Here is a 14,562-nt window from a genome sequence, read left to right as displayed (position 1 = left end):
ACATTGATCTCTAAATCTTCAGTTCTAACAGATCTCGTATGATGACGATGCTTTATAGTAGAAGGAAATGACCCAGTTCGCAATTTTTCTACAACTCTCGAAAAAGTAATTAGTGACGGAATAGGTCTGTCTGGAAAACGTTCTTGGTATAGACGTTGTGCTTGACGGCAGTTTTTCTGACATTCCCCAAAAATTAATAACATATCAATGCAATCACTTGGACTAAACGCGAAAGGCATACTGGAGTTTTCGCACAAAGAACACAGTTACTGTTTTGCAAAGAATCACTGAATCGAACTGACAAGTAGATACAATTCAACAACATTTGTTACTATGGCATCAACAAGCATAAGCTACTTGATGAAATTGTGCAATATAAAGCAATTCACCCTCAAGTTAGTCACATTCTCAAGAATTTCAATATTATATTTAACTGATATCGATATCGTATCGTAGAGGTAAGAATAATGGTTTGTATTCAGTAGTAGTCTAGTTCAATTTAATAAAAGATATAGACTGGATTCGTGTACGAGTAAATAAGTTTTTTTGAAACTTTATATTTAAGGAAAAGTGCAATAACTCAACAACGCCGTAACCGAATTTCAAAAACCAAACATGAAATGATATCAGAATTTAACGTAGCATCTGAATATGTAATGATATACAGGGCGTTCTATTTTAAAAAATGGAATTTTGGTCTGTAGCACCTACACCAAATACCCTGTATATTAAAAAAATATATTAAAATATAGCTCTCATGAACTCCTAAAACTTTTGTATGAAACATTTTTGTGTATCTCCTTCAACAAACCAGATATTGCCTGTCACATAAAATGTGGGACACCCGGTATATATATATATATATATATATATATATATATATATATATATATATATATATATATATATATATATATGCAGTGAATAATATTCGAAGACCGGTACAGTTGTGTAATCATGAAGGCGCAGTTAATCATTGTTATTTATTCAAAGTTCAATTTTCTTCGAAAAGGATACAATGTCTAATTTACCTCAGAAACACCTCACTTATCAAATTTTGATTGTTGATTCTGTCTCCGAATTTTACTATAAATGTATAAAGTCTAGCCATTCTAGCTGTACAGCCCGTTCGTGGTTGAGGATCAGGGAGGAGCATGACAAAATCTCTGATTCACAGAGTGTGTATCTCTTCTATATCAGGGAAAAAGAATGAACGTGATGATCCTGGTTCCTTCCAAAGATAAGACATCTCTGTACCGGAATAATAACTAAGAACTTTTCCGACGTAATAAACAACAGGAGTCTTTTTTTCAAACTTTACCAAAACATAACAATTATCTTTGATTTTCTCTGGTCTCACAATTGAATTATTATTGATAATGATCATCAGTCTCTTCGTCCATTTTTGAATCAATTGGAGATGTTAAACTCTTCCGCAAGGTAAATTGCGATCCTTCAGATTCCTCTGAATCATTGTCGCTTTCTATTTTCTTAGCTTTCTTTTTTATTGAACTGAGTTCTTTCAAACTACGTTTCACTGCTTCGGCTCTGGCGTTCCTTTCCTTTTCTTTTTTTTCCAATTCTTTATGTCTATGTCTATGTCTACCTTTATTGGTTTTTCTGTTTCTAACAGCTGTAGGATAAGGTATTATGACCTCTGCTGTTATGGTAAGATAAGAACTCGGTACAGATTATGTCTCGGCGGCAGAGGTGGAAGGTTCACCAGTTCCGGTAACAATGCCTTGAGGCATTGAGAGGAATCATCAAGACTCTACTGGACCGTACTTTTGGACTCTGTAATACATAGGAAGGTCTCGAAAAGGAACTAGGCATCATCAAAAATGACCTTCAACAGAATGGTTACTCCAAAGTCATGGAAGAAATTGCCGTAGCTGGAAGACAGCAAGAACTCCACAAGGAAGAGAAGCCGCCACAACCAGTACTTGTACTTCCCTACATGGGAACACTATCCGTAGCAGCCTCACGAAAACCAGGCCACCAATTGCGGAGAATCATACATAAGTGAAACTAAGAGGCATTGAAAGTTCGCATTGCTGAGCACAAGAAACACACACAGCGAGGAGAAACCAGCAAATCCGGAATGGCCGAGCATGTTTGGACTTATTAACACAACATCAAGTGGACTCAAGCTGAAATCATCCACAAAGAGGAACACTGGTTTAGGAGAAAATTCAAAGAAGCCGCGTATATGTTGTCCAACAACGCATTTAGTCAAGCTAGCGTTGAGATACGTAACATATGAAAACCTCTAATCAAACGAAAAACGACCAACTCCCGCCAAACGGTCATCTCCCGGTCACTCGAATGACCTATAAATAGTCAGATCTCGGAGGAATAAATCCAGTTATCACCCGAAGACGATTGTGGATACTAACAATCGAAACGTTGTGTCATAACTTGGTTTGAAATCTTTAATTTTATTTTTTCATTTTTTGTTACTTAATATTTTTAATTTTTTCAGCTTCCATCAATATTTCAATTTTTATTTGCTTGGTTGTTATTGTATGTTATTTCTTTGTAATTTCAGTTTCTTGTTAAATAAAATTGTTATTTTCGGTTAATCTTTTGATTTTTTTTTCAGGGTTATCAAATCAATTTATATTATGTTAGACAATGAAAGTCCGAACTGTTAAAATACAATGCCTTGAGGATTATACAACAACCATCCTTGTATTACATCATCAATTGCTAGATTCATGAATTCTTCATCCACTTCGTGAGCGCGCGTACCCTTTTTTTATATTTTCGCACCGTGATTCTGCAATAAAATATTAATTATAGGCAACGCCAACGCCTTTCGTGGTATTCGCCAGGGGAGTAGTTGTTTTCTGGTAGGTGTCAGTCCATTAACCTACTGTGTAGGGTGTTGAGACTGGTCTGAACGAATTGTTCTTAGATAATTTGATTAATTATAACGTTGACTCATTGAAAATATTTTATTTTGTTAGAAGTACAATATTTCATTAAAGGAAAAATATGTTATTGTGTTATCTACACGATAATTTTAAAAGCTGATACTATATTTCATTTCATAAAAATTAAATTTTATATACTAATGGTCTGCCTCTGCCATGCCTTTGCACAAAATTAAAATACAACTTTATACAAATTCTAATTCAGTTTGAGAAATATAACAAGGTAAATCATTAATACGGATTCAAGAAGTTTCAACAAGGAAAAGTAAAATATTATATTAAGTTGTCAGGAAATATTGATTGGATTTTAAAGAATGTTTCAAAGACATTGCAAAGTGAATGTCTATTGAGTAAATTTTTTATCTTAACTATACTTTCCCTGGCATAGACGGCTTATGATTTAAATGGACCCCCTTCAAATAAATGTAAGAAATTTAATAGCCATCCTGAAGGTCTTTTCATTACCATATGCATATAAATATCCGGTATGTGGGACATCCGAATAACAAGCAGAGATAATCACCTTTGTCAGTAAAAAGACAGGACAGGCAGGTAAACCCACAGTATATATTTATAAGTCATTCATCCCTTCGCGTCTCAAACATTCTCACCCTCTTTACTTTCGATTTCGTGTTTCAAAAAAATTCATTATCTCCACAAATATTACTAAAAAACGTACAAAGGAAGCATCCTCAACCCTTTCATCTGGAACGCTCAGGTAGACGAAAGGGAAAGCTTCCACAGTGGCGGCGTAACTTGATCTAAATAAATATTAAATTAAAATCCTTTTCAAGTTGTATTCCTATAGACACAGTGTTTTCCATCTCGGGTTCCCAATTGGCGATTTTTTTTTATTTTGCCCTGCCTTCTCGAAAATCTATATTATTACTGGTTCAAAAATTAAGAAATAAACTCACCGCAGGCGTTGACAGTGTTCCTTGTCTTGTGATAAAGGACTGTATCGACGTTCTCTCTATATCTCTAATAGGCATATTCAACTTAATTTTATAAACTTGTACCTTCCCTGAGCATTGGAAAACGGCTCGAATTTGTCCGATATTAAAAAAAGGTGACTCTAACGACATCACAAACTACAGGGCAATTTCGGTTTTATGTAACTTTTCTAAACTCTTCGAGATATGTGCGGAGAAAATTATGTACTCCCATATTCAAAAAGTTATTTCTCCTAGTTAGCATGGTTTCGTACAACAAAGATCATGTATGAAACATCTTGCATGTTTAAATGAATATCTCTGGACAAGCGAAAACAAGTCGATGTTGTTTATTTAGACTTTCAAAAAACCTTCGATCAAATAGACCATTACGTTCTTCTCAGCAAATTGACAAAACTGGGACTCAATAACCAACTGCTTACCCTAATTGAATCATATGTAGTTGAAGCAATAAAACAATCAGAAAACAATTCGTCGAATATGAATCGGTCAAGTCGGCCCAGTACGTAGTTACATCTGGGGTACCACTTGGTTCTAATCTTGGACCGCTTTTATTTTTAATTTTTATTAATGACTTGCCAACCTCTTTGAATATTCCTAGCCTACTATTTGCAGACGACCTGAAATTAAATTATAAAATCGACGACGTTGCTGACTGCCAACGTGTACAACATGAATTAGATGTTATCAAACTTTGGTGTTATAATAATCGTCTGAAACTGAACGTATCCAAATGTAGAATAATATCATTTACAACAAAAAAGCGAACTTTAATATACGACTATTCAATCAATAAAACTACAATCAAGCGCGTTCATGAGATAAAAGATCTTGGTATAACATAAGACAGTAAATTAACATTTACAACACATATAACGAATATGACTGCTGATGCAAATAGGATGCTTGGATTCATTTACAGAAATGACAAAAAGTACAAAAGTATTGCTATCTGTTTTCGAGATAAAAAATAAATTGTGCTAAATATGGTCCAAAACATAGCCTTAATTGAAATTAAGTACATCAGTACTCTCAATTCATGAAAAGTTGATATTTTGATGATAGTTTGGACAAACTCGAATTATTCAAATAACACCAAGAAATCGACTCCATATCATACAGGGCGTGCTAAAATTACTATTATTTCCATTGTGCATAAAAGTAGTCAAAAGTTCATATTTTCAAATGAAACCCCCTGTATATTACTCGATAAATTGGAAGATGGTGAAAAATGCTTCAAGATGATATACATGTCCCTATACCTAAATCGTCAAGTTTTCTCAATAAAGTCGCTTCTTCTAGAAACATTATTTTTTTTTTAGAATTTGGATTTAGGTAGCAGTGGAATTATCAAGCTTATAGCAGTTCGGTTACTTTTATAAGTAATTTACAAAGAGTTATCGACGGTGTTTCGAATCATCTCCCAAAATGAATGCAAATATTGATTATTCAAACGAAGTTCTTATGAAATTATTCATTATACACGGACAGTGTGATCAAATTATTACCAGAACTTGTAGAAAATTCAACCAAATGTATCCTGAATTAACAACAATGAACGAGAGGAAGTTTGTAAGATTACAAAATAATGTCCCTAACTATGGCTCCATGTTAAAAGCGTCTTCAACATTACCAAAACCTCTTACTTCAAATGAGGACAATACTGTTAACGTTTTGACATATTTTTATGCATATCCAGAAGCTTCCATTCGCTGTGCAGAAAAAGATTGTGTATCACATGCTTTAGTACAACGAATTTTGAAAAATCACGGAATGCATCCGTATAAATTTACCAAAGTTCAAGCTCTAAAAGCAGAAGAATTCGAACGTAGAATGCATTTCTGTGAATCCCTTTTGATTCATACACAGGAAGATCGGAATTTTCGTCAAAAATAATTTGGAGCGACGAATCAAAATTTAAGAGGGATGGTATTTTCAATAGAAGGAATAAACATTTTTGGGCTGATCATAATTCTCATGTTACAAAAAAAACGGGTTTTCAAGAAAATCTTGACCTGAATGTATTCTGTATTCTGAAGAACAATAAAATTAGCTTTTTTATTTATGAAGACACACTGAATGCAGAGAGATATCTCCAAATATTAAGGACGACTGTAACCGATTTTCTTGAAAATTTGCCTTTAGAGGAATATAGGAATTCGTGGTTTCAACTGGACGGAGCGCCAGCTCATTCCACCCAGGAAGTTTCCAGAAAACTTGACGAACTCTTCGACGATCGTTGGTTTAAGCGTTTAGGGCCGTGGGATTGGCCACCGAGATCACCCGATGTCACGCCACTTGACTTTTTTAATGGGGGGTTTTAAAAGAAAGGATATACAGTACTCCAGTGCCTACCAAAGAAGAATTGTGACGGCGAATAGTGCGGAGTATTGAAGATCTGAATCCCCAGGAAATTGAAAAAGCAACCACAAGTCGCAACCACAAGAATGTAATGGATAACATTTTCAGCATTTATTGTGAAAATGTGATATTTTGTTTACTATTTTGTTATTTTGAATCATCCTATTCTGTTATTGTTTATACTTTCACATGTTTTAGCCCACAAAATCTTACTTTTTACCTAGAAATGACTGATTTTTGGTACAGTTGTTCCCTGGAAACTTTGAGCCATAGTTAAGGAAATTATTTTGTAACCTTACAAACTTCCTCTCGTTCATTGGCGTTAATTCAGGATACATTTGGTTGAATTTTTTACACGTTCTGACAATGATTTGATCACTTTGTTCATCATGTGTATAATAAATAATTTCATAAGAACTTCGTTTGAATAATCGATATTTGCATTCATTTTGGAAGATGATTCGAAACACCGTCGATAACTCTTTGTAAATCACTTATAAAAGTAATCGAACTGCTATAAGCTTGATAATTCCACTGCTACCTAAATCCAAATTCTAAAAAAAATTGACGATTTAAGTATAAGGATATGATATATCATCTTGAAGCATTTTTCACCATCTTTCAATTTGTCGAGTAACATACAGGGGGTTTCATTTGAAAAAATGAACTTTTGACTACTTTTATGCACAATGGAAATAATAGTAATTTTAGCACGCTCTGTATGATATGGAGTCGATTTCTTGGGGTCATTTGAATATTTTGAGTTTGTCCAAACTATCATCAAAATATCAACTTTTCATGAATTGATAGTACTGATGTACTTAATTTCCATTAAGGCTATATTTTGGACCATATTTAGCACAATTTATTTTTTATCTCTAAAACAGATAGAGATAGGTATAGGACATTATTAAGCAAAAAGTAGTAAAATACCAGAGCGATTCCAAAAATGTATTAATATACGGGGTGTTCCATTCAAAAAAATAAAGTTGCTAGGACTTTTTGATGGAAGTGGCAACGCCGCAATGCTGAAAATATTTTAGATCGATAGAACAGGTAAGGAAATGTTAGAGGTGAAATTTTCAGAGAAATCATGCTTTGCGTTTTCCAGAAACGTTTAACCTACCATCGACCGTGCATCACGCTGTATACTTTGTTTTAGCATTTACTTTTCTACATTTCTATATTCCATTATTTTTATGTTCGGAATGTTCAGTTTGTTGCTGAAAGGTATGTGTGTTGTTGTACCTCAGCTAATGTAATAATGAAGCAACTTATTGTAATAGTTTATTTAGGAGAAGCGTCAAACGATTAGCCAACATAAACGGACATTAACAGAACTCACCTAAAAAACAAGGAACCACTACTACTCTACTGCAAATACATTTTTGACATCTATAATTCAATTCAACATGTTTTGCACCAAATATTTTGTGTAAAAATTGGAATCAAGTGCTCTTGTGATATCGAAAACCACAGTCCTATTGTGCCATTGAAAGAGCTCATCAGGGCCATGACCAACGAAAGCACGCCAAATTCTTGCTACACGGTCGTACACTCAATAAGGAGTATCATCTTTAAGTCATGTGCCGTGCAGCAATGCCAAAAAAACGTTCGGTAGTGTAAAAAAATTCATGACTTTTGCATCACGATAATGTTTCTGTTGTCTTGTCATTGCTTGTTCGTGATTTTTCAGCAAAAAACGGCACCAAAATCATTCCTCATACACCGTATTCACAAGACTTTTGACTCCCTTCGACTTTTTCTTGTTCCCAAGATTGAAAAAACCCTTGAAAGGACTGCATTTTGCTACAACTGATGAGATAAAAATCAAATCACTGAGTTCCGATCGAAAATATATTCATGAACTGATAAACAAATAATAACAACAAAGTAGAAACAGTAAAAATATTAATTTTACTGTCCAAATAACTTTGGACAGTAACCTGACTTGGAACTGTCACACTAATCAGTTTAAAAGTAAATTATATTCAACAATATTTATTTTACGTCAATTGAGAGATGTAACTAGACCCCATATTCCAAAAGCAACCTATTTTTCTCTTTTTTACTCTTCCATTAGCTATAGTGTAATTCTCTGAGAATAATCTAGTTAGTTGAAATTCACAAACAGTCGCTTTCCTTGATCAGACAGTCTGATATACATAACTATAAAACACGGAAAGCCAATTGAGTTCGAACAGAACGATTTTGTTCAACAAAATCTCTTTTTCACGAGTTTAAAGTTCCCAGTCAATCTAAATTAAAAAAAAAACACTGAAAACCTATTTCTGAGATACTGGTTTTACTCAGTCAATCAATATTCAGAATATATGTCTACAACCTCATTTCGACAATAGTTAATGTGTTATTTTTTTCATTTGTAGGTTGGTCAAGCAGTGTAGATATTTTTTCTGACTGTAGAATATTTTACATAATTTTCAAAATGTTTGTGTTGTCTAGTATGACTTGCTAAATGACATACTACAAACATATTTGAGTATGTAACGTAGTAAATGAACTTACTTTACTTCACTTTACCGATAGTGGTCTTCAGGAATTCAGGCAAAGGCTCGTTTTTTGTCAAACGCTCATCGCAGAAACAACTATGTTTTTGAAACAATCCATTAGTACAGTATGTTACATCCAAAATAATTCAAATAATAACGTAAATTTCATGGAGTGACCCTAATCTTATGACTGGCATATAGTGTGAGGTATATTAATAAATGAAAACTATATTGAAATTGAATGGTGTATCAAAAATTATCAACGAAAACACACTTTGGCACAGAAACTATTATGATAGTTTGCCTCAAAGACATGTCTAATTGAATGTCCGCTTTGTTGTTCCTATTTGCACCACCCTGTATATTCATATACCCGAACTCCGCCACTGGAAAACGGGCAACCCGGTCGACAAACCGGCAATGACCGTTGCGGCATCAACCCCATGCCATGCAACGTTAATTTGAATACCGCGGCAGTTCCTCTTCCGCCGTCGGTCTCTCCAACATTTGTGATTTATGTAGAGAGTGATCCGTCCAACCCAAGGTTGGACGCGCCAGTTGGCCGATGAAGCCGTACAGATGGAGACCGCGTATTAATTATCTGCTAATTATTATCTGCGGGTTCGATTTAACCTTTGACACGCACTACGGCATACGGACAATCCCAGGAAGTATTTTTATTCGGGGAAAATCGTTACTTCTTGTGGTATTTAATGTGCGGGAGTGTCCGAGATATCATTAAGTGAAATTCATCTGCTTGGGAGAGGTTACCAAATTGGAGAGATGTAAATGAACTAGTTATTGATATTGGTGATAACACTTTTTGCAGAATAAACATCAGTATCGGTAGAAAGTTGTTTTACTTGTCGTTCGTCCCTCTTCATTTTTTGACTTTTCAGTAATGTATAGTTATGTAATGAGAAAAACCTAAAAAAATTAACGCCTGATTTTTACCCACTTTTTGTAGTTATTTGAATCAGTTTCTCTTATAATGGACCAACAGACACGTTTTCATCCGAAAATCCTTGGTTTCGTTCTTCAAAAACGTTTCAATCTTGGTGCAAACGTTCCCCTTGTTCGTCACTCATTCTTCCTACGGTTTCAGGGAAAAAAACTCAGATGCGAGTGCAGAAAATGAATCTTTAACGATATGTTTACTCCCACGTGTTGAAAATTTTTCAATAAGTCGGTGAAGATTTCTTCCTAATTTTCACCTATTTTATTTCCCAAAAAATCTTCCTCAACCATTTTGAATTAGTTCCAAACTGATTTTTCATTAACATATAAAAGGCTTTAAATTAAACTGTACATAAATATAGCGTATTGATCAGAATAACATATAGGCTACAATTTACGAAGGTTTTGTGTAATTTTGGTAAGAATAATCCGTCAAATTCTTATGAAAATCGATACAATTGCCGCTTTAAGTGTTTAAAATAGATAAACTTTGTCTTCTTCAGTGAATAATTCAAACAAATCGATAGGAAGTCATTCGATTGTCGAAGCTATTCATTACTTAGTGCAGGTGGCATATTTTTTCAGTTACTGTCTTTTAAAAGTAAAAATATAAATTACTATCTGTTGCCTGCTCTTATACAGGGTGTAACTAAATAAGTGTAAATCATTCAAGGAGGTGATTCCTCATCTTTATATTTCATATAAAAAAATTTCATTGAAGCATCCCGTGTTAAGATACAGCCCCTTAAAGGGGGTACATAAAATTTCTATAACTATTTTTTTCACAAGCACTGAAAAAGTTACAATATTGAAATTAACCTGACGTTTTGTACTACCAAAAAGACACTTAGCCAGAAATTCATTTGGTTTACCCCATGGTTGTAAGGGGTGGAAAACGCAACCCCTAAAATTTATTTCCAATGTAACTTTTTGTCTTATTATTTGAAATCAAACGACACAAAAATGGTTCTGCAATAACCTGATATGTAGTTTCAGAGGTGAATTCACGGTTTTCATTATTATTATAGAAATGTATTGTAGATAACTACAAATAAATACATATTCTTCAACGAATTGGTATTGATTACATTTCTGATCTTATTGCACTTACTTCATAAAATAATTACGTTAGTTAATTTATATTATGTTTCAGGTACTTTTTTGGAGTTCATAATAGTCAAAAAATGATATGAGACTGTTGAAAAATGATGTTTCAATCCACAAAAATATTATTCTTTGAGATTTTAATAACAATCCGTTAACTTTGGTACTTTGATATATAACATTTATTGGAAATTGAAACTGTATCACTTCAATACTTTTTATTCATCAGACAATATTTCTCCAATTATTTTCCGATTATTGCCTAATACTAGACATACGTTACTCACTTCTCATTTTGTTTCAGGGTCCACGTGTGCTTCAGATCACTACCACTGGTTGGTCCTGTAAATGAAAATAATAATTATGAAATCAATAAATATGTTTTTGTTTCACTGATATCGTACTTCTTGAAATAATAAATATATTTCAATATAAAAACGAGTTTTTTATTCAAGAATTCATCCAACATAACTGAATAATCGTCGAATAATCGAATGAGTAGTTAGAAAAGGAAAAGAAAAGAAAAGGAATAAACAATTTGCGATACTTTGTAATTTTGAAAAATGAGAAATAAAACTTTCTATGTTTTTTCAATCACATGCAATTTTACCAATGATTACGAGTTGTTATAGAAGCTTTCATTTCTCATTTTTCATGATTTCCTACCACGTAATAATGGCTGCATCCACCAAATTTCCTTAGTTAATTCCAAAATCCAATTTTCTCAAGTAGTGGCGGTTTAAATATGTTCAGGATATGTTTAAAATATGTTTTTCCGTTAACCAGCTATCGCATCCATACGAACGACAGCCCTTAGAAGTCGAAACTTGTGCGAGCTAAGGATTAACGGGGTCTTACCTTTTAACGTGTGACTCCTAACACGGGTGACGAAGTCACAAAAAGGATTTGAAGCTTTATAACTTCTATTTAATTATCTGCGAGCGCTTTCGACAGCTGGTCGTGCTATCATCATCTAGGGCAGGGATCTCCAAACTACGGCCCGCGGGCCAAATCCGGCCCGCCAGTGTCATCAATCCGGCCCGCGACAGCCAATGATTTACTGTCATAAATCTGGCCCGCGACAGCCAATGATCACCTAATTGTTGTTACTATTGCTGTGATAAGTTGAAGAAGAAAACACAGAATGATAATTACTCGATTTTATTTACTTGCAGGGTAAAACTTAACGACAGAAATGATGAAAAAGAAAACTTAACTTAAGTATATAAGTTTAAGCATATTATTAACTAACAAATAATTGAAAAGAATCACAGTAAAACAAAAAACTAATGAGATTTAGGCAATTGTGATTTTCCACCGACAATACTTTGTAGTTGTGGATCAATTTCACTTGTATCAATTATCAAAAAAGATTTAAGATGCTCATCGGTTAATTGGGATCTATCTGTAAACATTCTTTGTGTACTTCATCTTGGAAAACGTTTTTTAACACAAGTAAGTAGTACCAAAAACAGAAAACAACCCACGAGCAAATTTATGCAAATTATCAAATTGTTCCAGTGGAAGACTTTTATAAAATTCCAACAATGATGAATTTTGATATTTGTTCTTAAGCGTATCACTGCACCGTAAATCAATAATTTCCATTTGTACTTCCGGAGCCAGGGTTTCAATGTCAGAATCAAAAGGATATTGAAAAAGCTTAATTTCATTCGCAATGACATCAAAATCTGAAAAACGAGTATCAAAACTTATCTTCAAAGCACTCAAAGTTTAGATTGCAAAATTGACGGGAAATTCATTCTCAGTAGTGTGGCTGAATATTTCACATGTTTCAAAATGTGTGAAACATTTTTTACGTAATTGCGATTGAAATAGTATTATTTTCTGCCTGAAGGATTTGATATTGGTGTATAAATCAGGGAGAAGCTGATTTTCTCCTTGCAATCTCAAATTCATTTCGTTCATATGATTTGTCATATTGACATAGAAGGCTAACTTCCACATCCATTCACTATTTTCTAAATCGGCAAAAAGGCGCTGCTTCTCATTTAAAAAAATTCGATCTCTGCTCGAAGTTCAAAAAAGCGCTTAAGGACTTTTTCGCAACTAAGCCAGCGTACGGCAGTATGATATGGTAAATCATTTTCTCCAATCTGTAGAATAAACTCGCGGAATTGTCAGTGATTCAGCCCAGTGGATCTGATGAAGTTAACAACTGATATGACTGGTTTTAGAACATCAGACATATCCAAACATTTTCCGCACAAGGACTGTTGATGAATGATACAATGTAAGACTAATGGTTTTGAACCATCATCATTTTCTACAGCCTTTAACACAAGTGCAACCACTCCTTTATTTTTACCATACCTATTTTTGTCTCCATCAGTTGTTATAGATTTCAAATTTCTCCATCGAAGGTTCTTTTTAATAATGGCATTTTCAATTCCCTTAAAAATATCTGCCCCAGTTGTCGTGCCGTGAATACTATCAATATCAAGTTCTTCATACACTTCATAGCTTTTATCTACTCCGCGAATGAAAATCAACACCTGAGCAGTATCTGACACATCCGTTGACTCATCCAATGCTAGAGAAAACCACTCATAATGTCCATTTTTGTCAGACAGTTGAGATGATATATTTTCTGCAATGTTTTGCATCCTTCGAGCCACGATGTTTTCTGACAAACTGACACTTTTAAATAAATTTACCTTTTCGGGGCATATTTCTTCTGCTACTGCAATCAAGCATTCTTTTATCATTTCTCCATCGGTGAATGGTTTGCCACGTTTTCCGATTTCAAGAGCCACATGAAAGCTGGCGCGAGTTGCAGACTCTTGTTCAGTATTCGCTTTGGTAAACAAAGATTGCTGCGATTTGAGTCCGCGTTTCAAAGCTTCAAATTTTTATTTCCGCAAACTTCCTGTATACTTGGAGTAACTTTGAAGATGTATCGATTCATAGTGTCGTTTAATGTTATAGTCTTTGAGAACAGCTATGGTTTCATTACAAATTAAACATAGCGCCTTATTACTGGACTCAATCACAAAATACTGAAAGTTCCATTTTTCTTGGAACGTTCTGCATTCACTGTCGATTTTTTGCTTCTTTTCCATACTAACAAATCACACATAAAAACAATAAGTCAAATCAAAATACTTTTATTGACGGGTGTTACGCCTTTCCTACGCAGACTAACTCGCAGTTGCGCCGCCAGCCTTTTTATATGCAATTATTACTGCCATCTCGAGGTGATCGGAATACACTAGCTTGAACCAGAACTTTCTCGAACCAACGCGGTAATTCCAAATATTTAATTACGCCTAATGCCACCTAGCGGGTAGCTGAAAAAGATAGTACATAGTACCACTACTCGCCACTAGATGTCGTCAAGTATCACAATACACAATAATAATTGAAATGCAAAAAAAGCGTAAGTTTGCTTAGGTCGCACACTTTGCGACTATTCTAGTCTAGAAATACAGTTAAGGGCAAAAATTGGCCCTTGGAACAAACTGAAAAAATCATTATGGCCCGAAGGCTTCAAAGTTTGGAGACCCCTGATCTAGGGCCTTGTCAAACTGCAGTTTGAGTTTGATGTTTAGTATCGTTTGTCTCGTATTTTTCAAGACGGCCAATTTTATTGGGTTTCTTTTTTCAAGGTGCATTTATTTCACTAGCAGTATCATAATTTGTGATATTAATTTTTTGTAGATTTGACTTGTTGTTATTTGTGAACCGAAATTAACCTCCCATTATGTTTTCTCATCGCTT

At 34.1% G+C, this 14,562-nt stretch overlaps 1 long non-coding RNA gene across 1 annotated transcript in view; it reads left to right on the top strand.

Annotated features, from left to right (window-relative positions):
* LOC141483217 (uncharacterized) overlaps positions 1 to 11,236 on the top strand; it is a 72,453-nt gene extending 61,217 nt beyond the window's left edge. Inside the window, exon 3 of the long non-coding RNA XR_012465966.1 lies at positions 11,126 to 11,236. This is a non-coding gene — a long non-coding RNA (uncharacterized lncRNA). The remainder of the gene's footprint in view (positions 1 to 11,125) is intronic.
* Positions 11,237 to 14,562: the final 3,326 nt, after the last annotated feature.

This window comes from Leptinotarsa decemlineata, unplaced genomic scaffold, assembly GCF_025532065.1.
Source record: "Leptinotarsa decemlineata unplaced genomic scaffold, Ldec_3_MD MMD2_tig00003192_RagTag_RagTag, whole genome shotgun sequence".
NCBI lineage: Eukaryota > Metazoa > Arthropoda > Insecta > Coleoptera > Chrysomelidae > Leptinotarsa > Leptinotarsa decemlineata.
This window is presented reverse-complemented; position numbering and strand designations above follow the sequence as displayed.